Source organism: Symsagittifera roscoffensis, chromosome 9, assembly GCF_963678635.1.
Source record: "Symsagittifera roscoffensis chromosome 9, txSymRosc1.1, whole genome shotgun sequence".
In the NCBI taxonomy this organism is placed as follows: Eukaryota; Metazoa; Xenacoelomorpha; order Acoela; family Convolutidae; genus Symsagittifera; species Symsagittifera roscoffensis.
In genome coordinates this window covers 39454407-39480173 of record NC_087070.1, presented here as the reverse complement: position 1 = coordinate 39480173, position 25767 = coordinate 39454407, and the positions used below count along the sequence as shown (strand labels likewise).

The 25767-nt window shown below is 45.8% G+C and overlaps 1 protein-coding gene across 1 annotated transcript in view; it reads left to right on the top strand.

Annotated features, from left to right (window-relative positions):
- Nucleotides 1–25767, top strand: part of LOC134853927 (beta-1-syntrophin-like) — a 236233-nt gene that overhangs the window by 83476 nt on the left and 126990 nt on the right. The gene's annotated exons all lie outside the window — the stretch shown is intronic.

The following is a 25767-nucleotide window of genomic DNA, read 5'->3' as shown; positions in this document are numbered from 1 at the left end:
TGGATCAAAGTTCCATTGTCCAATAAAAAGTAACTTAACGGATTGTTCCGACCCTGTTTTTAACGGCGTTCGTGTGTTTTGGGTATTTTGAGACCTAAGTATGGGGACGTTCTTATTTTCTAGAGTGGGGGGTATTTTGGTAGTGGCCTTTAAGCTTTAACGGGTTCTAGTCTCAAGTCGCAAGTGAACCGAATTGGCTCCGACCGTTTTGAGGTAGAAAAACACAAGAGATAGTGTCCCTGACTCCTGAGCCGAATAGTTATAGGGCCTATAATTCTTAAGCCTCATATGTGACCGCAGTAGGCGACTGTTACATTGCTAATCTATGCAACGAATACTTAAAAAAAACCTAAGTCACAAAACAAAAGGGGCCCTTCCGTTTAGTTACGGTAAGTGCACAAGCTGGATAGGGCCATACCAGCGATATAAAAATGCCTTGCATATATATCAGCATTGAAGTCATAAATCAGCATTAAATGCATCGTCATAATGTTAATTTTTCTTAGCCGTCCTTCCTCTACAATAGCGCTTATGGAGTTGTCGATAAATTGAACTTTGCGTAGCGATCTGCACCCCCTAATACAAAGTATAGAGCTCCTCAGGAGCGCGAAGCTTATTTTAGTTCTTATGTAGTTTATAGATTCTGGATAGCTTTCCTGTCTTTTTTCACTTAGTTTTTCGGCCAATCGCTGCATCGTCCGCGTGGCTGTTGGAGCAGCGCCACCGGTGCATCCAAAAATTAGCGGGCAGAAGCTACTCTGCTCTACGTTTAAAAATCTTTGCTGATATTTGGAGTTCTTCAGCGTTTCGTGGTATTTGTATATGTCCTTATGCAATTTTCGCGATGTTTTGGCATGGGGGTTGAAAATTTTCACATCAAAGAAAGCGCGGGTGAATCGTGAACCCCAGAGTCCGTTTGCTTGAATGTCAAGTCGTGCCTCATCTTCACTTGTAGTTGAATTGTTGACAAAGCTTTCGCCTTGATACGGCTGAAGTTTCGGCTCAATCTCGAAGTCATGGCAAACCTCTTTCATGAGGTTGGCGAACGTGTCTCTGATTTCATTGTGTCTTATGTGTGTGTAACCACCCTTTGCACAGTGAAGCGCATGTGTCAAGTTAAAATCAGCACCACATGCTCATGTGAGTGGGGTTTTGGTTGGTTCCCATCCGTATCTTAAGTAAATACCATCTCTGAATTCTTATTATTCAGGTTGAAGTTGTATCTGCTCAGTGGTAGAGCATTGAGCCAGTTAGAGGCTCCCTTTCCAGAGGCCAGGTCGATTGCGTATTTATCTGTTTCATTTAAGGAGTTAATGAGGTTTGCTTTTTTTTCGATTTGTTCTATCAGTTTTCAATTTTTTGATTTTCGTACATATTTTTTCTTGCTGTGTTACTGCTGTAATAGGATCTTGAGATTCCAGTACCAGTGATGTTTCCTTAGACCATTCTAGGTAGCTTTCATGATCTGATGGCAGCTTGATGTTTAGTCCGCCCATTTTAAGGGGTAAGGAAGATATCTCACGGAACTGGGGGTTTAAAGTGTCTTTACCGACTAGGTTAGGTAATAATTGTTCTTTGATAATATTTTTACATGTTTCTAAGTTTTCCATAGTGTTAGGCGCTGTCCTGGCAAGAAATGAAAGCTTTTCTTGAACTCCTTTAGTATAGCAGGCATAAACGTTTTGAGGGGAGGTTTTAGCAATTTTCGTTGGTTTTTTTTTCGAAATTTTGAATTGCTCATTCTGTTGAAATTCGAGGAACTTTTTACATTCAGATTCTGTTCCTATAACTGACCCAAGCACTCAAGCTCCTGCCTTTATAGTGATTCCTGTATTTGCGAAGATTTTCTGAGCTTCACCGAGTTTTTCATCTTTGACAATGAGTTGGCATTTGGATGCTTTCACGTGGTAGCCGAAAAATTTACCCAGTGATACAATTTTATCGAGGACGGTTCGTAGATTGCTTAATTTACCGACTGCGTTTCCATCGTCTGCGTACCAATTCTGGGTTACATCGTCTACTGATAAAAGTTTTATGAGTGGTATTATGGCTAGAGCGTACATTGCCATTGCTAGTGGATCCCCCTGGGTTGTCCTTTTTTGAGAGTAGTTTGTTTTTGTTAACGAATAGTTTAGATGGAATGGAGTAGGAGTTTTTAATCGCTGTTAAAAGGGAAGGGCAGGTATTTTCGATGTTTTTTAATGCCAGTTTTCGGTTCAGCGAGTTGAAAGCGTTTTCGGCATCTATCAGTAAAACAGCATCGGCGGAAGTTTTGCTGTATTGATCTCTTAGCGTGTGGATCGCATATTCAATGCCACATTTTTGTCCCAGGCAGAGTTGATTGATAGTTTGAACTCGAGCGACATGAGTTCGTTTTTTAGGCATTTAGTTATTGTTCGCCCTATTGTCCCACGCATAACTTCTCCTATGCCTATGGGTCTTACCCCTGGATTCTTATCTAAGGGTATTAATCTGCATGCTTTATATGGTTCCATTAGTTCTGGATTTAGTTCTTCTGTGGCCAATTTTTGGCAATTTTAGCAATTTTTTTTGAAATTTCAACTGATTGTTGCCCGAAGTGTGTTAGAATACGTCTCCATTCATTCGCATCGAGGCCAGATGGTCCATGCGATCCGTGCGTTCTCATGGCTGCCTTCTTGATATGTTGACCATTTATCTGATCAAATATCGATGAATGGAAAGGAATTGTTTCGTTTGAGACTGGTGTAATATAGTTCTCATTAATTGGTTCAGATGGTGGGTGTTTCTCTATGAGAGTCTGTTCAACTGTCTTACCTTTGACAATCTCGTCGAGCGAAAGAACGCCTTTAAATGTGTCTGTTAGTTTTGCAATTGCGCTTGATATTTTTCCAGTATTCATTAGTTTGTTGAACTGTTGTGCTTCAGTTTCAGTTTTTCTTCTACCTTTCAACAAGCGCATTTGCAGCGCTTTTCCTCCGTTATATAGTCCATCCAGGTCTCCGTCTTGCCATTGCTTAAGTCGCCTTGCTATTGTTTTGGATAAAGATCCATCAATTTCGGACCTTGTTTTGCACAGTATTAAGTGTGGAAAAATCATTGCTGCGTGCATTGCGAAGGTATTTTCGTTGTTTTCTATTAGGCTGTTCAAAGTTCTATTGAGGGTTTCAATAAAGTTATAACCAACTTTATTTTTTGACAAGATCATAAAGACCGGTTTCCAGTGGACCACTTCGGTGTATATTTTCCTGGTGGTTTCTATGAGTTCTGGACAGGGGTTTGACCATGGGTCTTGTATTGTTCTGGGTTCTATAGTGGAAGACTCTCCTGAGTTTTGTGAGAGTGGGGCAGTGGAAGGGTGAGGGTGCATTTGGGGGAGCGTGGTTGTAGCTAGGGTTAGGGGATTGCATTCATGCTTGTCGTTAGCTGAATGAAATTGGGAGGTGCAGCGATGACAACTGAAATCGTCATAGTGATCACTGCTGCGCGCTAGGCCGCTGCATTTTACATGCATGTAGCCTGGGCATGTGAAGCACCAAACGCCTCCGCCTCGCAGGCTGCTTTTACAAATAAGGCAGTGTGTTTGAGTAGCCATTTTAGGAAGGACGGCGGTGTCAAGTTAGCGAGAGAATTTATAGATTAAATTTGCAAGAAAATTTGTAAATAAATCATTACCGTAGAACGAGAAATGGATGCCATCACGGCAGAACATTTGAGGGGTTAGATTTAGGTTGAGGTTAGGCGAAACAATAAATGTATGGGGGTGTACAAATCTATTTATCAAATTAAACAGCACATGATTATGGATATAAATTTTGCTGTTTACTTCGGAATTATTACAGTTCTGAATTGTTTTGGGGACGATCAGTGTCTTGGGCTGAAACTTGTTAGTGACGAGGTTAATCAAGTTTTTCCACTGCTGTTCTAATTCTTGTGGATGCAGCCTGTTGTCATTGTATCCAGCAACTATTGTTACTGTATTTAGGCGCTTTGGTCTGTATTGTAAAACTATTTCAAACAGATCATGAAGCGTTGCGCCGCGGTAGGAGTGAATTGTTGATTTTACTAAAGCTGGTTTGATATATTTGGTCCTTGAAGTCCCGATAACTAGTTTCTGTGAGAACTCAGGGATGCCTCTTGCCTGGAATCGCGGCATCAACCTGAAACACAGACAACTGGGGCGAGAAAGGAAACTCTTTGGGGTGGTTTACGAATACTTTCACTTAGGGTTTAAAATTGCTGAGGCAAAGGCGATGAAAAAAAAAGAGAAAAAAAAAAGGAAAGGAGTGGTACAACCTGACGTCGATTTGGAGGTCGATTCACCAGCTCACTCCTTCTTGCGTCTAGTTACGCCAGGGAAACTTCACTCGCCTACGGTTGGGACGGCGAGATTTGGTAAGATAACCAGAAGAAGAAAGCCCAGCGCGCATATGATACAAAAACACACAAGCGGTAAATTTGAACTATTTAATAAGTTTATCACAACAATTAGGCTATATGTCACTATTTAATAAGTTTATCACAACAATATGTCACTTCAAATGTGATATTGTTTGACCCAGAATGCAAAAACAGACTTCTAGGAATGTACACAAAGTTTTTCAAAACTCGCTACAACGAATCAGACACATGCACTTGGCGCATTTTTTGCGAATGCAACAACTCCAGAGACCTGAAGAAACTTACACTTATAACTGAAAACTAAACTTTGAGCAATGCAATGACTGGGTTTTATGCGAACCCTTGAATTATATTCCTAAATCCTTCGATTATGATTATTATTATTAGAGAACCAGCTGGAAAGCTATGCTCCAGCTTCCAAGCAGACATGAATGCCATTAGTGTTGAGCTGGAGTACACAAGTTAAATAGTGACCATGGAAAGACTATAGTTCTTTGTCTCTATACCAAGAGCTTTATGTTGGACTGCTGCTTGCAAAAATACTAGCTGGAAAAGTTGACATCGACTGGAGAAGCCATGTAAGCATCACTGACGTTGGAAACCGAAATGAACTCACCTACCGGTTAAACGTCTCACAAGTAGCGACTTTTACTTCGACTCAATTTTAATTAAGAAAATCTCAGAAGAAAAAGATCTAGGAATAATTGTAAAATTGGATCTAGGCTGGACATCGCATATTAAACTTAGAAGAGGAAAAGCCCTCAACATTCTATGCATGCTTAAGCGCAACCCACTGCCTCTTAATACCAAGACCAAACTTAATCTGTTCAAATCCATGGTAATTCCAGTTTTGCTATACGGTTCAGCGTGCTATCAATTGAACGTCGAAGAAATGAAACTCTTAGAAGGTGTTCAACGCAATGCATGCAAATGGATTGCAACTGATCCTAATTACAAAACTTCGCTTCAGCGTCTAGGAATACTGCCTTTACCCATGTACATTCAGCTTAATAATTTACTTCTACTATCTAAAATCCTCAAAAATCACTACGATTACAATTTTTCTGACCGTTTTCCGCCAAAAAATGACCTAGCTATTACAAGATCTCGTTTATTTGAATGTACACGCCCTGCAAAATTTGTTTGTTAAAAAAATTGCTGGTTCATGCAAAGAGGCTGGCTAATTTGGTTCCTCAAAAAGTGGACTTTACCAACACGATGGACTCAAAGTACGGTTGCTGCAATGGATGTGGGAGCATTTCGAGAAAAGATTCGATGACTCCAACCCCTGTAGCTGGAAAATTGTGCGACTCTACCCGAAACAACTGCAGAAATATGTCTAACCAACTGAACTGAAACTGTGGGGGAAACCCCTTGCGTACGCTAAATTCATATTATTATTAGTTTTATTAAATGACACGAAATTCGTCTGCAAACAAATGCAACTGAAGAAGTGCGAGTCGGATTTCTGGTTTCGGGCATGTCGTCTTGCTAATCTATGCAACGAATACTTCAAATGTGACATATTGTTTGACCCAGAATGCAAAAACAGACTTCTAGGAATGTACACAAAGTTTTTCAAAACTCGCTGCAACGAATCAGACACATGCACTTGGCGCATTTTATGCGAATGCAACAACTGTAGAGACCTGAAGAAACTTACACTTATAACTGAAAACTAAACTTTGAACAATGCAATGACTGGGTTTTATGCGAACCCTTGGATTATATTCCTAAATCCTTTGTTATTACTATTATTATTTTTGACTCACTTCATCTGTTTATGCCCTCAAAAGTGGTTTTGCGAGACAAGAGTCTCTCACTGGAGTCCAGATTTGGAGACAGAAACAAGCGTCGAAGACGGTGACTGTTATGTAGAATATAAGGAAATGAACGTGCCGACAAAGTTTCAGAAGTAGCTAGCAAAATCCGGAGTGCAGCCAGTATTTAGACAGCCGCGTATTCATACTGGTCAGTATTTAGACAAATACTGTATGAACCAATCAGAATCGAGAAAAAACATAAATAATCCAAAATAAATAATAATTATTTATTAATTTCTTCTTTGTCTCGATTCTGATTGGTTGAAACAGTATTTTTCTAAATACTGACCAGTATGAATACGCGGCTGTCTAAATACTGACATGTAACCCAAAATCCAGTTACGTTAAAATTAGCCAAATCGACAGTGGAAAGAAGAAGGAAGACAAAAGACTTCGATTTTCAAAAAGATTATTATGAACTGAACTGGAAAAGACCGCAGAAATTGTCAAGGATAGGTACTGTTACTGTGAACATTTTCCGATCGGGGGCCTCGTCACTCTGTTCCGGTACAGTACACGGAAAGGGTAAGGTAGTATAACCTGATTACGGGGAGGAAGACGCTGAACTAGATGTACTTGAGAAATACCCAAGAGGCAATGAAGCTAGACTGGATTTAACTGGGAAAATAAACCCGGATGCTGACGAATTCCTGAAGAACACAAAGATGTTGCTAGCCCTCCTTAAAAAGATGGGTTGTACAAATCATCATTAAACTCATGAGAATTTTTCTGAAGAAGAAGAAGAAGTTGTAACGATTAGACAGCTACAATCGTTACTGAGCAATTCCCGAGAATCAGGAGGGCTACCCTTCCTGGTCGTCAAGAAGACAGCTCTTCGCCCGGATTCAAGAATCGGGAAGGGTCTCGGAGAAAATCTGTTAACATTGGTTTCAACACTGTTAGCTTTCCGGAATGTCCTGAATTGAATTAAATTAACATCAACTTCATTTTCAGAGTATGAGAAGCTAGGAGTTGAGGGAAAGAGTTGATCCATCTCCGATGGATTTGATGATTTTTATCTACTGAATAAAAACAAAAGTAATATAATAATTAAGAAGTAGCCCTGTTTTTAGGAGTGGTCTGGGGATACTGAGACCCAGCCATGAGATCACTATTTTTGCATGTAACTAAGTTAATCAGCGCGATTTTGTAACATTCGTCTACTGCAGTCACACATGAGGCTTAAGAAAAATAGGCCCTATAACTATTGGCTCAAGAGTCAGGGACACTATCTCTTGTGTTTTTCTACCTCAAATCAGTCGGAGCCAATTCGGTTCGTTTGTGACATGAGACTACGACCCGTTACAGCTTAAAGGCTACTACTAAAATATCCCCCCACTCTAGAATTAAGAACGTCCTCATACTTAGGTCTCTAGATACCCAAACTACATGAACGCCGTTAAAAACCGGGTTGGAACAATCCGTTAAGTTACTTTTTATTAGACAGTGGAACTTTGATCCATTTCAGATGGATCAACCTAAAACTCGCCTTACCTCAACATAACAATTATAAAACACACTCTAGAATTAAATTAGTACTCACATTGTAGCACGCTCAAGAATTGGGAGTAATCAAGTCGGTAATCAACTCGAGAATTAAATAATGTAACTAAAATGAGTTTTAATGTTTGTCAATTTTAACAACAAGAACAAGTTTGTACTCTAGACTATAGTTTCTCGTGAACCATTGGGACACTCAAGCTGTCCACCTTTCCACCGAAGGTTCACTCTAGTCCAGTTTAGAATAATACTCCAGTCAAGTCACAATAATCCAGTTCGTGGGAATACGCTTCTTTCTGTTTCGAATGGGACAGCTCTACTCTAGATTATTACTGTGACGGAAATTGCGAATAGCAATTTCCTACTGATTTATCTTGCAACTTTCCCGCGATTGTCACTCGATTGTTCTGACTTCTCTTTTTTGACTTTCAGTTATCGCGAGAAAATTGTGCATGACAGGCTCCATTCGAATTTTTGAAAAATTAAATTTCAACCCAAAATTAAGTGTTTTTTGCTTCTCTCAAGGTCAAACTTCCAAATATGACCGACTGGCACATACTCCCCGGACTCGAGATCGATGTCCTCATCGCGTGCTGTCGTCTGCCAGTGAGTCCCAGAAAATCGAGTGTTGCTCAAGGTACAGTGCCAGTGGTCATTTACAGAAGTTCGCAGCAGACTTAAGTTTATCTACACCCCAAAATTCACGGCCATGTAAAATCTTCACACTATCGCTAAACAGCAATCAAAATCTGCACACACCTGCACCCTTGAATTCTTGCTTTTTAAGCCAATCATTTAAAATTTCTTTTGTCCCATTCAATCAGGAAATTGTCATGCAGCATTTTGATTTATATAGTAATTATAGTATATTAATAACAATATTTGATTCGTTAAAATTTCTTTTTCTGTGAACCCAGGTTTCACCCGAATCCACACTCAAGTCCCCCTTCCCTCTCAAGACTCAAGATCCATTCGAACCATCCACTCATCTCGCACTCTTCGCCTTGGAGGTGCCACACCCTCAAGTACTTGATACGGCAAACTGTCTTAACAGTTCTTCTTCATCATCGGAGCTAATCACGATTTCCTCCCAAGCCTTCAGCTGTTCATAGGATCGCATCCATTCTCTTTGCTCCTGCAACCTCTTTGCCTGGTTGGGTAGTGCCTTCACCCTAGATTCCCGGTTCAAACAAAAGGAGTTGTGCAGGCTCAAGCTCACGTTCTTCGCCAGGTCCTCCTCTAGTATCGATTCCCTCGCTTTGGTATTGTCTCTAGACATCTTACCCACTCTCTTCCATCCTGTCGTGGTTGCGTTTCGGTGGGTCAACAGGGGTCTCTTGAAAGCTTCTGGCCCAATCTCTGCCTGGAACTGTCGATACTCCTTTTGATGCTTTCTCATGTGATCTTTCGTTGTCATGTACAACCAAGACGTCAGTGTCGCCCGAAACCATGGAAAGTACCTCAAACGGCTCCATATGTGTCTGACTTCCGTCGGTATGGCGAATACTTTGCACGCAGTCTCAAACAACTCGAGTCTCCTGCTGTAGTCTATCGCATATATTGACTCAGCCGTTGGCGTCGTCGCTTCCCGATACTTCGTTATATTCTCTTCTATCCATCTCAGAGCCAACATCGTACTCACTAATAAGAGCGTCACCTTCTGCCGGTGATCCGGTAGTCCGATCGACCGAATTTCTTCCATATCCCACACCAGGCAAAGGTTCTTGTGATCTGGATACCACACCGTTTGTGCCAAACAGTGGCATGGGCATTCTCCATGGGTGATCTCAATGCTCCTGAGGTTACGCTCCCCCGAGGCTTCCAAGAGAGGCTCAAGCTCTATCATTTTCTCATGCATCGTGTCATTATCTTCCATGTTTGGAGCACCTCCCACAGGTTTTCCGATCACGTTTTGTCTCTCGTGATCGCTTGTGTTCTCACTCTCCAACTTCAAAAGTTCTTCTCCCCAGATTTCACTCAAGTCATCTCTCAATTCTTTTGGTACTGTCCCTCTGATTTTTCTCAACAACTTGTGCGAGTAATGCGATATCCGAGCCAACCTCACGCACTTGGGCACTGAGAAGGCCTTGTCTACCAGTACTCTCTGGCTGGATGCTTCCACCATCGCTATGTGCAGTGGGTAGTGGCTTCCGCACAAGTTGGCCATCATTGACCCTATCAAGGATTTTGCGTTCAATGGCAGGCCATAAGCTTCGCTCATGGGAAACCCCATTTCCGCCTCGAGACCAACCTTCCAGCTCCGGATGTGTTTTTGAGTCACCTGCAACACCCCAGGCCATGATTCTACGCTCAACGCCGTCACTAAATGGTGTTCAGACTCTAGTCTTTCCAGTGACTGCAGACTACACATTCTCGAGAAGAATCCGAGAGCTGTTGCTATGTTCACCGTAGTTCTCGCGTAACACTCCGCTACTATTTGCACTTCACTTTTCTCCCTTTCCGTGATGTCTTCAAACCAAGTGACCAGGTCTTCTTTTTGAAAGGACAGTATTCTGACACATGACCGTCCATCGCAGGTGTGCTCTCCGTTCCCACACGTCAAATCAAGACAGCTACCCGGCTCCATCTTCTATACTGACCCGAGCTTGCTCGTCTTTTCGCCTGACTCCTGCGTCTGAGGTGAGATTAGCTTGTGCAACACACTCAACTTTGCCAGATCTTCATCTTCCGTTGGTGCTAACCTCACTCGCTCGGTGGTTTCCTCGATCAGACTCGCGTGGGGATGTGGACACCAGGAGGGTCTTAATAGCTTCCATACCCCTCCCAAAATGTGATTAACAAGCCATTTCCATCGCCCATGTTCACTTCAACTCTCTTGTTCGAACGCGGTATGCTTACCACCTCTGGTGTTTTCTCAAGAATCAGGCCCAGGCTCGGCCCCTCTTTCTCTACTGTTTCTATTTCCATTATTCTTTCTGTCCAAAACCTCAGTAGCTCCGCCACCTCGTGGTTCCTGTGAGCGCCTCCAGTTTCTGAGTCTAAGAAGGGATTGTAGGCTATTCCCATCACTCCCGACACGTATTGGTATTCCCCCTTCTCGCTGAGTCTTGAGAGTACTGCTCTGACGAGGCCAGGTTACGGTGAACATCATGCTCTTCTTCGAACTTCTTATTATAAAACCTCCGTACCTCGTCTAGCTTCCTGTGGTTCTCTAGGGATAGTCTGGAACCATCTTCCTTTTCTATTCCTGTACTCTGATACACGTTCAAGATGATCGTTGAGACTCATTTTCCATGGTTTTACCTCCGCTTGCTCTCTGGTGGCATGCCATGATGGTACTATCAGACACCATTGACATTATCCATCTCAAGAAACATGTGGCATCCTTCCTCCTAGCCAGGCTCAAGCCTGAATTGTCCCTGGCCACGTGTTGCATCAATGCTTGATACACATCTAGCTTTTTGCTTCCCAACTTCAGCCTGTCATACGAGGTCAATGTCTCCAACTCTATTCCCACCAGACTCCAGGTGAACATTAATTGTCCTGCAGTCCTATTGAAGGGATTCGCCATTAATGGTGGTGCTGATGAGGATGTCCTCATTGCTTCTTCAAAATGATCCTTCAACAAGTTCTGCCAGGACCTCTTCAGCTGATTCGCCATTTCTGTTTTTATTAACCTCGGCCTTTTGCTGGGTGGCCCAATTGCGTCGCCAATGGATCACTCGTCACTTGCTTGCCCGTGGCCTGGTGTGCCTTCGAGATCCATTCTTTGCCGACATCCACTTCCCATGTCTGTCCGTTCGTTGAACCTCTCTTTATGTTTATCTTCTGAGGCTTGAAGTCTTCCTCCGATGTCGAACTGGTGGAAGCCTCTATTTCCCTTTCTACTTCAAGTGGTCTTCTGAGCTCCGAGCTGCTCTTGTATGCCGCCGTCCTGCATCGAGCCAAAACCATGGGCGCCGTATATCTCAAGTTTCCTTCCGAAACAGCATCCACTGAACGACTACCCAATCCCTCCACTGCTCTCTTCCTCTTGCGAGTCTTCACATCTCTGCTTGAGGGTGTTGTGGCTATCATCACTGATTCGACCTCTCTGTCTATCCCCAATCCTTCCAACTCTTGCCTCCCCCTGCTCGAGCCTTAAGGATATTAGTACTTTTAATCATATTACTAGTCCCAACCTTATCCCTTTTTATATCATCAACTATTTTATCTACAGTTTTTTGTTTCAGAGTAGAGCTGTCCTCACATTTTTCTTCTCTTGTCTTAAATCGTGAATTCCTCAGCTCTACCAGCTTGCTCAGCAGCTCTTTTCTCGCCTTCTCATCCAGGCCCATTCCTATCAGAAGCGGTTCTCCAAATCTTACGACTGTGTCCCACAGTTCCTCCTTGAATTTGTCCAGCGTCGTCTCGCTGCCCACTTCTTGATTGAATTCTTCCAAGAACTCCTGCCAAGCATCGTCCTTCAGGGACCCCAGGAACATGTCCCTGTTCCCTTCGAAAGTGTTCTTTTCCCTTTCCTCCGAGCTCAAGAGTATCATCCCCATATTGAAGGTCTCATTTGCCAATGGCAATTCCAGATTCTTCCGGGGGGACGGATTCAGAGGTGGGGTGGCAGTATCTGCCCAATTCTCCTCGCTCAAGTCTTTCAACAGCTCTTGAGTGGTGAGCTCTTCCCCTGGTGGCCCTGGTTCAGGCGTATTCCCCACTTCCATGTCTTCACCGGCTTCACTGAGAGTTTCATCCATACTCTCTTCTTCTGACTCATGTCTCCTTCTCTCGAGAATTCTTTTAAACCGGTCCTCGACGGGTCCACTCCTCTTGTCTCCAGGCGTGTCCACTGACAGTGGTGATGGTGTCGTAGGGTCCAATTTCTTGTATTCCGTCAGGGCTACGTGCAGTTGACCTGCTGCATCTAGTTCTTTTCCCTCCTGTCTCATTTCCACCTGTTCTAAGCCATAGGGTGCCCTGTACTTTCTCGTTGCAAATTTCATGTCGTCCACCAATGCGACGTGCCCCTCCATCATGATCATCCTGCCATCATCCCAAATGGGCAGCATGTTCTCAAGTCCCTCCTGCTCAAGAGCTCCCAAGACCTTTCGCACCTCATATCCGGGAGGCTGCGAACCTCTCATCTTTTTCGCTTGCGTCGTCCACGAATTTACCTTCGCCTCGCTAGTATGGAAGTAGACCGCCGCCGTGTAGCCGATGAACAGGGGGTCCCAGCCATCAGTGAAATACCTCTGCATTTCCTCCGTCGTCATCCTCGCCATTATGGAGGGAACTACCAAGGGGCAGTTCATTCCCAAGTTCATCCTCCTGACTATCGGGAACTCAGGCATGGTGGCTGGGAGGATCTCTTTCTCCATTAAGGCCTCCAGCTCCCTCTTGACCAGCGCAAAGCATTCCTTCCAAGCAGGAATCCTCAAGATCTCTCGTCCGTCTGCCGTCAATGGGTTCAAGTTCCAAAACTTGGGATACGTTTCGATGGGGCCCTCTCGCTTGCCTCCCATTCTACATTGCATTTGCCCCCTGAAGTTGTACACTATCAGCTCGGCATCTTTCACTTTTCCAAAGAGTACCGTGTTGCTCATTCGCGCTCTGAGCACCTCCTGCTGACACCAATTGAGCGCCGTCCCATCCAGTATGCTGATGAGACTCAAGTGCGTCACAGAGTGACGATACGTTGTCACCAGGGGATCTGGGAATGCGTACGTCACTGCTGGACCATAAATGCAGGTCACCACCTCCTCTAGACCCCGGATTATCCCCAAAGGGTCCGACCTCATTGCCAGGCATAGGTCCGTCAACAGAGGCATCCCCCTATTCATCTTTTTCCATTCTTCTTTCGAGGTTCGATTCTCATCTTCACCTGTCATGTGCCGATTCTTCATCATGAGGTATTGCACTAACAACGTCTTCAACCCTGCGGCACACTTGTAGGAGTAGGTTTCAATGCTCGAATGGACTCTCCCCATAGACAGAGGCTCTCCATATTCCATCAATCGATGAAACGACACCAATTCCCCATGGGTCAAGAGTAATAGAGCCAGATACCCATCAACTCGAAGTGTCTCTACTCCTCGACTAAACATATATGCTGGGCCCATGTTGAACAAGTATCTGGGGTAGACCAGGTACAAAGCCAAGAGCAGGCTGAAGGGCATGCCCAGTATCTCCTGCACGAAGGCTCCAAAGATAGTCGCCGTGGTGCCGAACCTTCCTGCCATGAATTCCTTTTCCCAGCAAGGACTCAAGAACTTGAGAATCTCATGATCCCTCCTAGTCCTCAGCTCACCCTTGGCGTGCTCTCTCCAGAACCCTCCAATCGTCACTTCATTGGCGGCCGAGACAAATCTAGCCACCGTCATGTCTCTCACTTCGGCCAGCTCCAGTTGTTTCTCCAGAAAACTCCAGACTTGTTTCACGAGGGGTGGTGCTTCCTCCCTCGTCTTATTCGTGGCGTTTTCCAGCCTTGGTGTCAAAAATGGCCACCAGCCATTCTCTTGCGTCAAGCGATATTTCATCGATTCTAATTGCTTTTCCGTCTCGGCCACATTTCTTCTCTCGTTACTAGGACCTCTAGGATTGCTGGTGGAATTTGTGATCTTCACATCCATGCTCCGAAACCACAAGCTGGCCGTCAATTGGCTTATCGCCGGGTGATCGTCCCCGATGACTGGGCTGAACTTAAGTTGCCTGGCAAAGTTCGATATCTCTGGCAAGAGCACCTCGTCTAACACGATCAGGATGTCGGCTAGTCCATAAAAGCCCCTCAGTGCATGAGATATGTCCGCCCATGCCGCCGCCATGTCTGACTTGCGAAGCCTCAGGTTCGATGGCTCCAACTCCCGGTTGGGGGCTGCCATTAGAATCCGCCATTCATTCCCTTCTGCTATTAGGATCAAGACCGCGTACACGAATTGTAGGGCGGGTGGCATGTTCGCGTATCCAGGGGATGTGGTGAACACCACCTTCGTCTTGGATCCAAATCTCGAGATAACATTCTCTTGCACTTCATTCATCGCTGCAAACAACGCCTGAATGGCTTCCCATATCTTCCTCGATGTCGGAATTTCATTGCCCTTCAGCTGCTCAAGAAGTCCCATCGCGTGCAGGTGATCATTCATTCCTGCAAACAACAGCAGCTCAGGCTCACAGGGCATCTCCGACTTTATTGCCACCACCAGAGTTAACATCTGGTTTAATTCAGCTCCTGGCAAAGAGTATATCAGAGTCTCCGGCCAAAACAGCTTAGGAGACGTTCCTTCGAAGTCTGATCCCGCCACAATGACTACCCTCGCAGCAGCTGGATCTGCTCTATCGTAAACTGCCAAAGTCTTGGCCAGCTGGGTGCTCCCACAGGGCTTCCCGTACCTGGGATCTTCCGCCAACTTCGAGCCTTCGTAAGCGGCATCTGGCAATTCCATTCCCCCCGGATTGAGTAGCTTGTCCACCACTTTCAACTGTGCCGGGGTCGCCAACCTGATCCTGGTGATGCTTGTTCGGTGTTTGGGGAGTTCTACTATGAGTCCAGGACTCCCCAATAGCTTGAGAGGTCTGTAGTTAATGGGTCCCATGATCGCTTTTGATGGAATTCCGGTCAGATCTGCGGTCTCCATCGAGAAGTGTGCCTCATGAGCTTTCAACCAGCCCACGCAATGATGTCTGTTTAAATCCTCGTGCGACACTCGTTCAATCCTCAGGGTCTCCGCCAATTCTCGCCTGCATTCCAAACCCTCTAGGTCCAGTTCTTTCACCTTCTCAGGATATCTCAAGCGAGCGGTCTCCATAGATCTCTTTTCCCGCTTGTTCTCTGCCACTACCACTGAGGATATCGCCGAGCGTGGAGGTGTTGATGACGTCACCTCCTCAGACTCCATTGGCGTGACACTCTGCAATCTGGTCTGGTTGCTCCTCGAACTGTCTCTAGTGTCAACTCTCGTTCCCAAGCGACCAGACAAGGCCCTTGAGGCAAGGAATGGTGGGTTCGGGGTGGTCCTAATGTGAATTGGGCTGTCTCTAGCAGGTCCGCCTCTAGCGTGTTTATGTGTTCTTGGAAGACGTCGTTCAGCCACTCCGCTCCCCTTGGTCTATCGAAATGGATTCCATCATTGGAGGTGTCTTCAGGGAATCCCTTTTTCTCCATGCGCTCCGCCACGTCCAACAGTCTGACAGGGAGCACACTTTTCCGGTGGATATCTCGGATCACCTTGTTTAGGTTCCGCACCTTCTCGTTCATCTCCAAGGCGTGCTGGTCAAACATCATGTTGTAGGGGACGGTACATACCGTCAACAGGATGGGGTCCATCTGGATCCTCAGCTCCTCAAGAAGGCAGCTCATCTTGTCGTGCAGCCTCGTTATTTTCCTCGCTTCTCCCCTTGATACATCGTTAGTCCCGATCATCAAGGTCACCGTGTACACTTTAGTCATCCCTAGCATCTCAAGCGTCGCCAACATCTGTGGCGTGGCAGCTCCAGCGAAACTCAAGATTCCTGTCTGCCAGTGCGACTGGATCCGGGTCAACACCCGCACCAGGCTGTCCCCTATGATCAGGTGGACCGCACCTTCTGGCACACGGGGTGGCGCAAGATACTCCACCCAGGCTGCATCATGAAAGCAGTCCCTTCTGGCTTTCTGTTCCGCACTCCAATCCAGCCGATTGTGCCTGTGGTACCTCTTCTCTGTATTTTTCTTATAACTCGAGATCACGACGCTCCTGACCGGCTGTTCCCTCCAAGTCGGGGGAAGCTCCGGTCTTGCCGAACTTTCACGACTTTTCTGCCGTAATTTCTCGCCCAGCTCTTTCAGACGCGATGAGCCGCCGCTCACCTGACTGTCACTCGAGGTCGAGGTTGGGGTATATCCCGGCAGCACCACATCCATCAGCGGGCGTACGGGTTGCGTCTCTAGGCTATGCAAGGAAGACGTTGCGTCATTCGGTATCCAGACTTCCAACCCTTCACTCATGTGTTCCCGGGCCTCGCGGTCAAGGTTGAACCGTGCTCTTGCTCTGGAGACTTCATCCACCTCCATGCGTGACTCTGGTCTCGAGCTGGTAACCACTCGCTCCTTCGGCCTGGCTCCCTTCTGTGCGTCAAGTTCGCGTTGTCGTTGTTCTATTCTCTCCAACTCCGACTTCAGTTGTTCACAATTCGCGGCATTCTCCCGCACCCTTAGCTCCTGCTGATGTTCAGCCTTTAGCATCTCAAGCAACCTCAGAGTCTGATCTCGCTCGTTGACCGCCTGGTCCCTTTCCAGCTGAACCTTCTCCCGATCCAGCTTTGCCTGATCCCGATCGAGGTTCGCCTTATTCCTTTCCTTCTGCGTCTTCTCGAGCTCTTTCTTTAGAACACCAAGATCCGGGTATGCCTCGGTCGTCTGTTGTGCTCGCGTCATCGATAGCACCTTACTCGAGCTTTGGCCTGTAGATCTTGCTGTTGGCCTAGTTGGTAGTGGGAATTCCCCTGCGCCATATTCGGTTTTGTTACTCAGGCCAGGATTCCTTGCCAAGTCAAAGCCCCTTACTCATCCATCCACATTCCAAGACAACCATCTGGTCTGTTCTTGGTTTGATATACCCTCGGTGGTGTAGCCGATCATCAAGACAGCCTCCGTCGCAGACTCCCTGCATTCACCCTGGTCTTCCAACTGGAGGATGGCATTCAGCATTACCGCCATTCTCTCGTCTATCTGGGTATAGTCCAGGTCCCTCAGGCGTCTGTACAGCTCATCAAGAGTAGGCTTCTTCAGGGCCGCGGGCATGGATTTCCAGAATCTGTCTGCCATTCTTTGTGACTTCGGGATGTATACAGGTATATGTTAACCAGCTCAAGAATTACCTTACCGACTCAAGTATTACCCAACTCAAGAATTCTCTAGAAATGTTCCCTTGCAAACACTTGCTGTAGGTGTCGATTATCGCGAGTTCAATCAAGATTTCTCTTTCTGTCTCTCGCTTGAGTGTAGTTGGATTTTCAACTTTGTTTTTCAAACTTGATCTGAAAACAGAAACCACATTAAGACCTAACATGTCATGCTCCTAACCTAGAAACCCCCCCTTTTACCAGTATTGTTAAAATCTTATCATTTTATTCTATTTAAAACGATTCAATTGGAATTTCCTTAAAAGCATGCAGATTCATTTTATGTTTTAGCACCGTTAATTCTTTTTTAAAATTTAATTGTCATGCCAATCACGTCTTAAGATCCCTTTACCTGTGCCGCACCCCAGTACCTAACTCAAGACTCCTCCCTCACACCCAACTCGAGACCCCCGTGTCCCCAACTCAGGCGATGCTCAAGTAGTATTTTTTGTGCAGATACACCATTATCTCAGTTTCCGCAAAGACTATATGTAGGATAGCGTACAATTCACTCGAGCTCAGTTTGCCCCTGTTTGGGTCATACACCGGCATTGAGACCTCCGTTATTCCTCTTTCAGTCATGAAGTCTCGTAGTCTTGTTAGTGCCAACATCACGTGTTCGGGATCAATTGTGTTCCTGTCATTGACCCTCGTCACTAGGAAGCACAGATATTTGCCCGGGACTTGTGCTACTGATAGTGGAAGCGCTGCCATCCCTCCTAGTCCTGGTCTCTGTCTGAACAGAAACTCCACGTTCTGGTACTCTCTTCTGAAGTCAGCTTCCAATCTTGATTTGAAACTCATGTCCGCCGTGATGCAGATCGCGCTAGTCCTGTTTGACAGGATGAAGTCACTATCCGTTATCATGATGTTCTCCGAGTACTCATTGGGTATTTCAAATTTCGTTTTGAAATTCCTACCTATGGTAGGCTCCGGTTCTTCTTCCTCCAGTTCCAATTCGCTTGTTTCTCTCACTTCCTTGAGCTTCTTTATCATCAAATTTTCGGTGTGGGTAAGTCCTACCCCCACTCCCCGGACAAAAATATTTATCGACGTCCCCGTCGATGTTGTCGGGTCTGAATTGTCCTGAGGAATGTCCAGTGGCCTGTCTGTTGCCGTCCATCCGAAAAGAGGGTCCTCTGTCGTCATGTAATTTGCCGCTGATACATCGACTTGTTGAATGCTTTGTCCTTCGTGGCTCTCGTCTTTGACATCGCGCATCCTCTCTAGTATCCTCAAGTTCGTGTTCTCCCTCCTCTCTATCTCACTCTGCTCGAGATCCGTCTCTAATTCCGGCGTCGAGTGGTCTTCCTGCGGATAGTGTCCACCATCGTCAATGACCTGCCATTCTTCTCCGGCTTCCAGTTCGCCTGCGCTCAGTAGTTCCTCGCCCAATTTGTCTGGCTGTATCTTATCGATCAAGAAGTCATCCCCGTACCTGTTGTACCTCATGCCGGTGCGTTTACGATTGCCAGTCCTGGTTTCCGGTGTTGTCGTCCAAACTCAAGTTCTCATTACCATCATTTTTCTCTCTGGTGCCTTTTTCATTCACTTCACACGCTGGCTCTACCACCAGGTACTCAAGACCCTCCATGTCCTTCGGTATGCACCAATCCTCTGGGGACGGGACGTGAGGCTTCAGATTTTCATAATGTGCCGCTCGCCCAGTACTCAAGCGATAGAACCGTCCTTGTTGATGAACCTCCGTTATCATGAATGGTCCCCTCCACTTCTTGAGTAGTTTCTTTGTTCCCTTGGGCGGTATGACATTTTGGAAGACCCACACGTATTGGCCCACTTCATATGGCTTTGCTCGTAATATTTTTTCGTCGTATTTCCTGCGTTGCCTCATTTGCGCTTGCGCTGTGTTCCTCCTGCATAGCTCGTTCAACTCCTGTTGTCTTTTGATCGCTTCTTTCACGTATGCCTGAGGCGACGTCCTTTTCCCTTCGTATTCCGGGTAAAAGAATGTCAGAGGCATTGCTCTCTCCCTGCCCGTCAACATCATGAAAGGACTGATGCCCGTCGTTGAGTGCTGTGTACTGTTGTAGGATCCTACTACCTGTGGCAGGTATTTGTCCCAGTCCGTCATGTATCTTGAGCAGTACACCCTTAACATGTTGACCAGTGTCCTGTTCTGTCTCTCTACCAACCCATTGGTCTGTGGATGATAGGTCGTCGAGTGTGCTTGAGCAATGTGCGATCTCTTCATCAATTCTTTTGTCAAGTCCCCCACGAAAGCTTTGCCGTTGTCCGACTGGAAAGTCATTGGACAACCATACCGCGATATCCAATGCGTTATCAAATGATCACATGTCTCTTCGGCCGAGGCTGTCTGGCACGGAACCGCTTCCAACAACTTTGTGAAGTGATCTATTATAACCAGTATCTGGTTATATCCCGACTCTGTCATGCAGATTTTTTGATGGTCTATCTGCACCACTTCATTGAACTCTGAGCTCTCAACGGACTTGGAAACTTCATCTTCCTTGGGTCTTTTACCTGGAGACATGCCAGGCAGGCATTCACCCATCTCTCGCAAGCTTTTTTTATTCCTGGCCAATCAAACCTGTGAAGTATCCTTTGTTGTACTTTGTCTATCCCCTGGTGGCCCATCTGGTCGTGTGATCTGAAGAGCACCTCCGTCTGGTACAATTGTGGTAGTATGATGAGGTTGTGTTTGTGTAATATCTTTTCCTCATCTCTCCTCTTGCACGCTACCACCCCATCAGCTGTGTGATAAAGTAAGTCTTTCTTTTCTTTGTAGAACTGGCTCAAGATCTTGTAGCTGTCTTCCTCAAGTTCCCCCTTCTCCTTGACCCCCGACTGGATCCATTTGGAGAGGTTACTTGTCAATTTGTCATTCTTCTGGGCTCTTATTAGGTCTGACAGCCTATATCTCGCCTTAACATGCTCCTTTAGCGCCATGATCTGTCCATTCATCTCACCAGGGTTGTGGATGTCATCACTCAGTTTCACACATATCATCCTTTTCACGATTTTCATATCATCTTCTGGCACCAGATTCGTTCTGATGTTTGAGTTGCATGATAGTTCCCTGAATGGTTTCCTTGCAACCGCAATTTTCTCAAGTTCCTCACCACCTCGCATCTCCTGTATGTCCATGTTGTATGTTCCTGAAGATGGATCCGTCTGTAACTCCCTGTCGTGGTGCCTTGTCTTCTCATCCGCCAATATCATGCACAGACTGTCTTGGTTTTCGCTGCTCTCATCCGAGTCTTCATCCCATCCTTCACGCTCCCCGGACAATTTTCCTTCTCTGGTTCCTTCTTCCGTGAACCTGGAACACTCCCCGGACTCTTGACCTAGTCCCAGGTGTTCAGTATCTTCTTTGAACGTCACTTTCTTTTTCCTAGCCTTGGTCTGCTCCAGAATGTCTTCGGGGATTTTGTCAACTAGTGACCGCACGACATCTTTGCTGTCAGTGACACTTCCTCTTGATGAGTCAGTATCGTTCACTGTCTCTTTTCTCCGAAGTATAGTGACTTCCGGTTCCTCTTGACCCTTCTCTTGGATCACGGGCTTATCATCTGATAGTTTCTCGAGCAACCTCATTAAGTCATCATCTATCTGTGCAGTTTCTGCTTCCACCTGGTTAAGATCATAGCCTTTTGCCTTGAGCGTCTCCTTCACGATCTTCGACTTGAGTATAATCTCAATCGAAATCCTCTTGCTCTTCTTCAAGATGGTCTTCTCTGGAGGCTCTTTAGGCAATTCAGGATGATCTTCTATCGGTTTGCCTGACTTGTCCAGCCATCTCGTGAGTGGAAGACTGTCGTACGTTTCCTTGTCCATGAATGAGAAGCCATCTTTGATTTCAGGTCTGTCTGCCTCCCTTTGCTCTTGTCTCTCATAGAACTCCGTCTTCTTACTCAAGCTGTCGGCATTCTGATGTTTATCTCGCGTTCTATGCTCAATTATCATGTTGTATCCGTCCAGGCGAACTATCCACCTCCCAATGTAACTTTGGTCCATTGAGTACGTTTTCAGCCAGCTCAGTGCTCGATTGTCGACTCGCAACTTGAATGGCTCACTGCCCAGGTATGCCTTGTATTTCTCGACAAAGGTAACCACCGCGAACATCTCTACTTTTGGTGCTCCGTACTTCATTTCCGTGTCACTCAGGACTTTGCTCCCGTACGCTATTTGTCTCAAGACTGTCTTCCCATTCCCTTCTTGTTCTTGGTGGAGAATCCCAGAAATCGCGACTACCGACGCATCCGTGTCCAGCACGTACATCCCTTTCTCAGTCGGCATACCGAGTACTGGTGCCTCACATAGCTCTTTCTTTATTCTCTGGAATGACTCTTCTGCTGCGTTGTTCCACGTGAACTTCTTGCCCTTGTGTCTCATTAATTGTTGCATCGGGTATACCTTGTCTGCATAGCCTTTGATGAACTCTCTATAATAGTTAGCGAAACCCAGGAAGCTCATCAACTGGTGCTCTGTCTTCGGTGATTTCCAGGTCAGGACTGCTTCCACGGCGTCCGTATCAGGTCTAATGCCGTGCTTGTCTACCATCCTGCCCAAGTATTTTATTGAGTCCTTGAGTATCTCGCACTTTGATGGTTTACACTTTAGCCCCGACCTCTTCATGCATGCAAACACTTCGTCAAGTTTCTCAATGTGGTCTTCCAGTGTTGGCGTCGCTATTACCACGTCATCCACGTAGCACATTACCAGGTTGCCATACTTCTTCGTTACGCCTATCAGCGCGTGTGCCATCAACCGCTGAAACGTGGCTGTGGCATTGCAAAGTCCAAACGGCATCCGTTTCCATTGAAACAGACCCAACTCGCAGGCAAACCCTGTCTTGTCCCTGTCCTGCTTCCTTAGTGGTACTTGCCAAAAGGCCGAGCCTAAATCAAGAGTCGTAAAAAATTTTGCATCACCTAACTTCGAGAGGCTCTCATCAATCCTAGGTATGGGATAGGCATCCTTCACCGTGACGGAGTTCAGGTATCGAAAGTCACAACAAAATCCAACTGGTCGCCTTTCTTTTTGGCCATCACTACTCCACACGCCCACGGTGACTTGGATGCTTCTATCATGTCATACTCTAGTAACGTCTCGATCTCTTTTCTACACGCGTCCGATTTGTGTGGGGTCAAGCGCCTCTCCCCCTCCCTGTGTGGTGCCGCGTTTTCCTCAAGTTCTATTTCATGCTCAACGAAATTACAACACCCGATATCCGCCTTATGCCTCAAAAAAACTTCCTCGTTCCGCTCTAGTACGTCCTTGATGGCTTCGAGCTGTTCATCTTTCAGTTTGCCCCTCAAATGATCAATCTCCGGCAGAACCGGTTTATCAGTTTGCATTTCATCTAGTGTGGGTCGCTCTGGAAAGTTCGAACAGCTCGACAGCCCATCGTCAGTTTCTGACTTAAGTGATTTAATAAGACCTGAAGAATCTTTTATTTTCTGCAATCGTCTCAAGATACAAATTTTGTCCCTGTGATTAGGACAATCAACAACTTCATTTTGTTTTGAGTTCTCAATCGTTTCATATCGAGTTTTAACCGGTAAAGCATATCCCAGTTTCCTCCCTATCTGTATCGTGATCGGTATATCAAGGGTATTCAACAAGACACTGACGCAGAGGCCGCTCTTCGTTATCGAGAATGATCTTCCTAAAACAGCAGCACTTTGACTATTAGGATTTGGAACTATACACACTTGCTTGTTGTCACTTAGTTCATTGTAATTTTTCATCCTCAAGCTTACAATTGCCGCTTCATTAGCTTTTAGCCTCACCCTCCTACTCAAGAATACCGGTGCTTTGTTTTCATTTGCCATTATTAAATTTACCGGTTTGATTGCGTACCTCCTATCCGGGTTAAGTATCCTGAACATTGCGTTATTTAGGTCAATCGTTACGTCGAAATTCCTGATGAAGTCTCTGCCCAAAATGAATTGGTCAGATTCATCTAGGTTTTCTACCACGATAAAGCTCATCCACAGGTTACGTTCCCCCAAATTGAGGGCTATTATCGGCGTCCTGCCCAGCACCCGAAGGGCCCCTTTGTTTGCAGCTGACAGCCGTATTCTCGAGTCTATCAAGTCACCTTTGTCAAAGCCCATCCTTTCCCAAGTTTCGATTGGTATGACGCTCAAGACCGCTCCCGTATCAAGTAACCCACGCAACTGAGTCTTTTTGCCACTTATATCTAGCACGTGCCCTGTCACATCTGCCTCCGTCCCGATGTGCATTGCATCTTCTTCAAGCATGGCGCAGTGTCCAATCGATCTCACTTTCAACTCTTCTTTGCCTACGTAGATTTGCCCAATTAGGTCTTCGTCACATGTTATCATTGTCTTGGTATATATGTTGATCCCATCTATATTTAGCATCACCTCGTGTGGACCATAAGCTTCAGTATATCTGTTATCAACACGTACCGACTTGCTGCCCCTTCTCATGAGTAGTGCTCTCAACGCTCTAGAAGTCGTTTGTGGGCTTATACAACTCAAGTAATCTGCGTACACGTCAATGTGCATTATTGTCTGGTCGCTCGGTTCGCTCAAGTTTCTGGTTACCTCGTGGCCGCCCACTGTGATTATCGACATTACTCTCGCCCCAATTTTCGATATGCCGAATGGCTTTCCCGTCACCATTTTTACAGTGTTACAATTCCCGGTTTTTGTTGAGCCCGGTACAGCCTCTGGTGTCGGGTTCGATCCGGTTAATGCTTCGTTAAAATTCTGTCTTTCGATCTCCAGCTTTAATCGTTGCTCTATTTCTTTCGCAGCCAGATCCTGTTTCACTTTGGCAATTGCCTCCGTCGCGGCTTTCTCATAATTTATCTCTAGAGAATTCCCGGCCGCGGATTCTATCGCGCCATTAACATGTGTTACAGCTTTCACTGTCTTCGTTGGCAATTCCGTGCTTGGTGCTCCTAAGTTTCTCGATTCAAACTCGTTTTGCCTGTTCCGCTGATTCTGCCGCTAATGCCAACTTATGTTTGGGGTGACTCTGGTCATTGACCACTTCCCAGAACAAGGGACAATCCATTCTGAAGTGCCCCTCCTGGTTACAGAAGAAGCATCTAGCGCCTATCTTGATGATTAAGCCATTATAGTACTCGTGTTCCTCCATCTGGCTCATGTCCTCCTCATCCGATGCGTATCCTAGGCTCTTCATGCCTTGTTTGTATGTTGTGCAGTCAGCCATGTGGTGGTCCGCTGACCCGCAGTTCGCGCATGATCTGCGCTTGTCCATATCATCTCTAGGTTTGTACCATGATGACCTCTGGGGTTGGCCTCCCCCCTGTGTGTTCCTGTTTTCTGAATATGAGTATTTCTTGGGCTTCATCAGCATGTATTCCCTTGATTTCTGTCTCATTTCTTCTGGGGTTGGTGCGCTGTCGTTCGACAATGTGTAGTATGTTGCTAACATTGTCCTTAAGTCGTCACTTTTTACCCCATCAATGAACTTCGAGGCAATGCTAAAGTTTCTTCTGTTTGTCGACTCCTCTGGGTCACTCCTTCTTCTCAAGCTCTCGAGATCATCTAGGAACCGATCTATTGACTCGTCGTCCCTCTGCCTTCTCTTTTCAAATCGCATCATCGCTTGGTGACCCTTCATGCCTGACCCGAATCGATTCAGCAATATCTCGAAGATCTTGTCCGCGGTGTCGCGTTTTTCTTCTTTCTTTGCGACCACGCATTTTAATGCCGTGCCTTCTAAGTTGCTGAGTATGGCTGTGCATGCTTGTCTTTCATCATTTAAGTTATCTTGCTCTAGGTGTAATCTCATCACTTCCACCCAAGTGTCGATGCATCCATCGGAGTCGTCTTTGAATTCCTTTGGCTTCTTGAAAGTTTTTCTTGATTTTCCGTCCCTCCTATCGCTCGAGTCAGTGTTCCTCGTGGCGAAGGCCTCTACAGTCCTGTTCATCATCTCCCAAGTGCTTGCCCATATCATAGCATCCGGACCTGCGTTGCTGTTAGTTGTTGAGTCCCCCGGGCAAGTCGTTGTACTTGACGTTCCATTCTTCATGATTGTTTTAGCAGCTGTTGGTGCTATGCTCACCGTATCCCGGGTTAAGGGCAACGGTGTCGATTGCCGTTTGCCCCTTTGTGGTTCCACAAAGTCAACTCTGGTGCCTTGCGTGCGATCCGCTGCCGGTCTTTCTTGTGAGGTAGAATTTCTCAAGATTGCATCCAATTTCGTCTGTATTGCACATGAACTTTCGGCCTGATTCTTGCTCATTCTC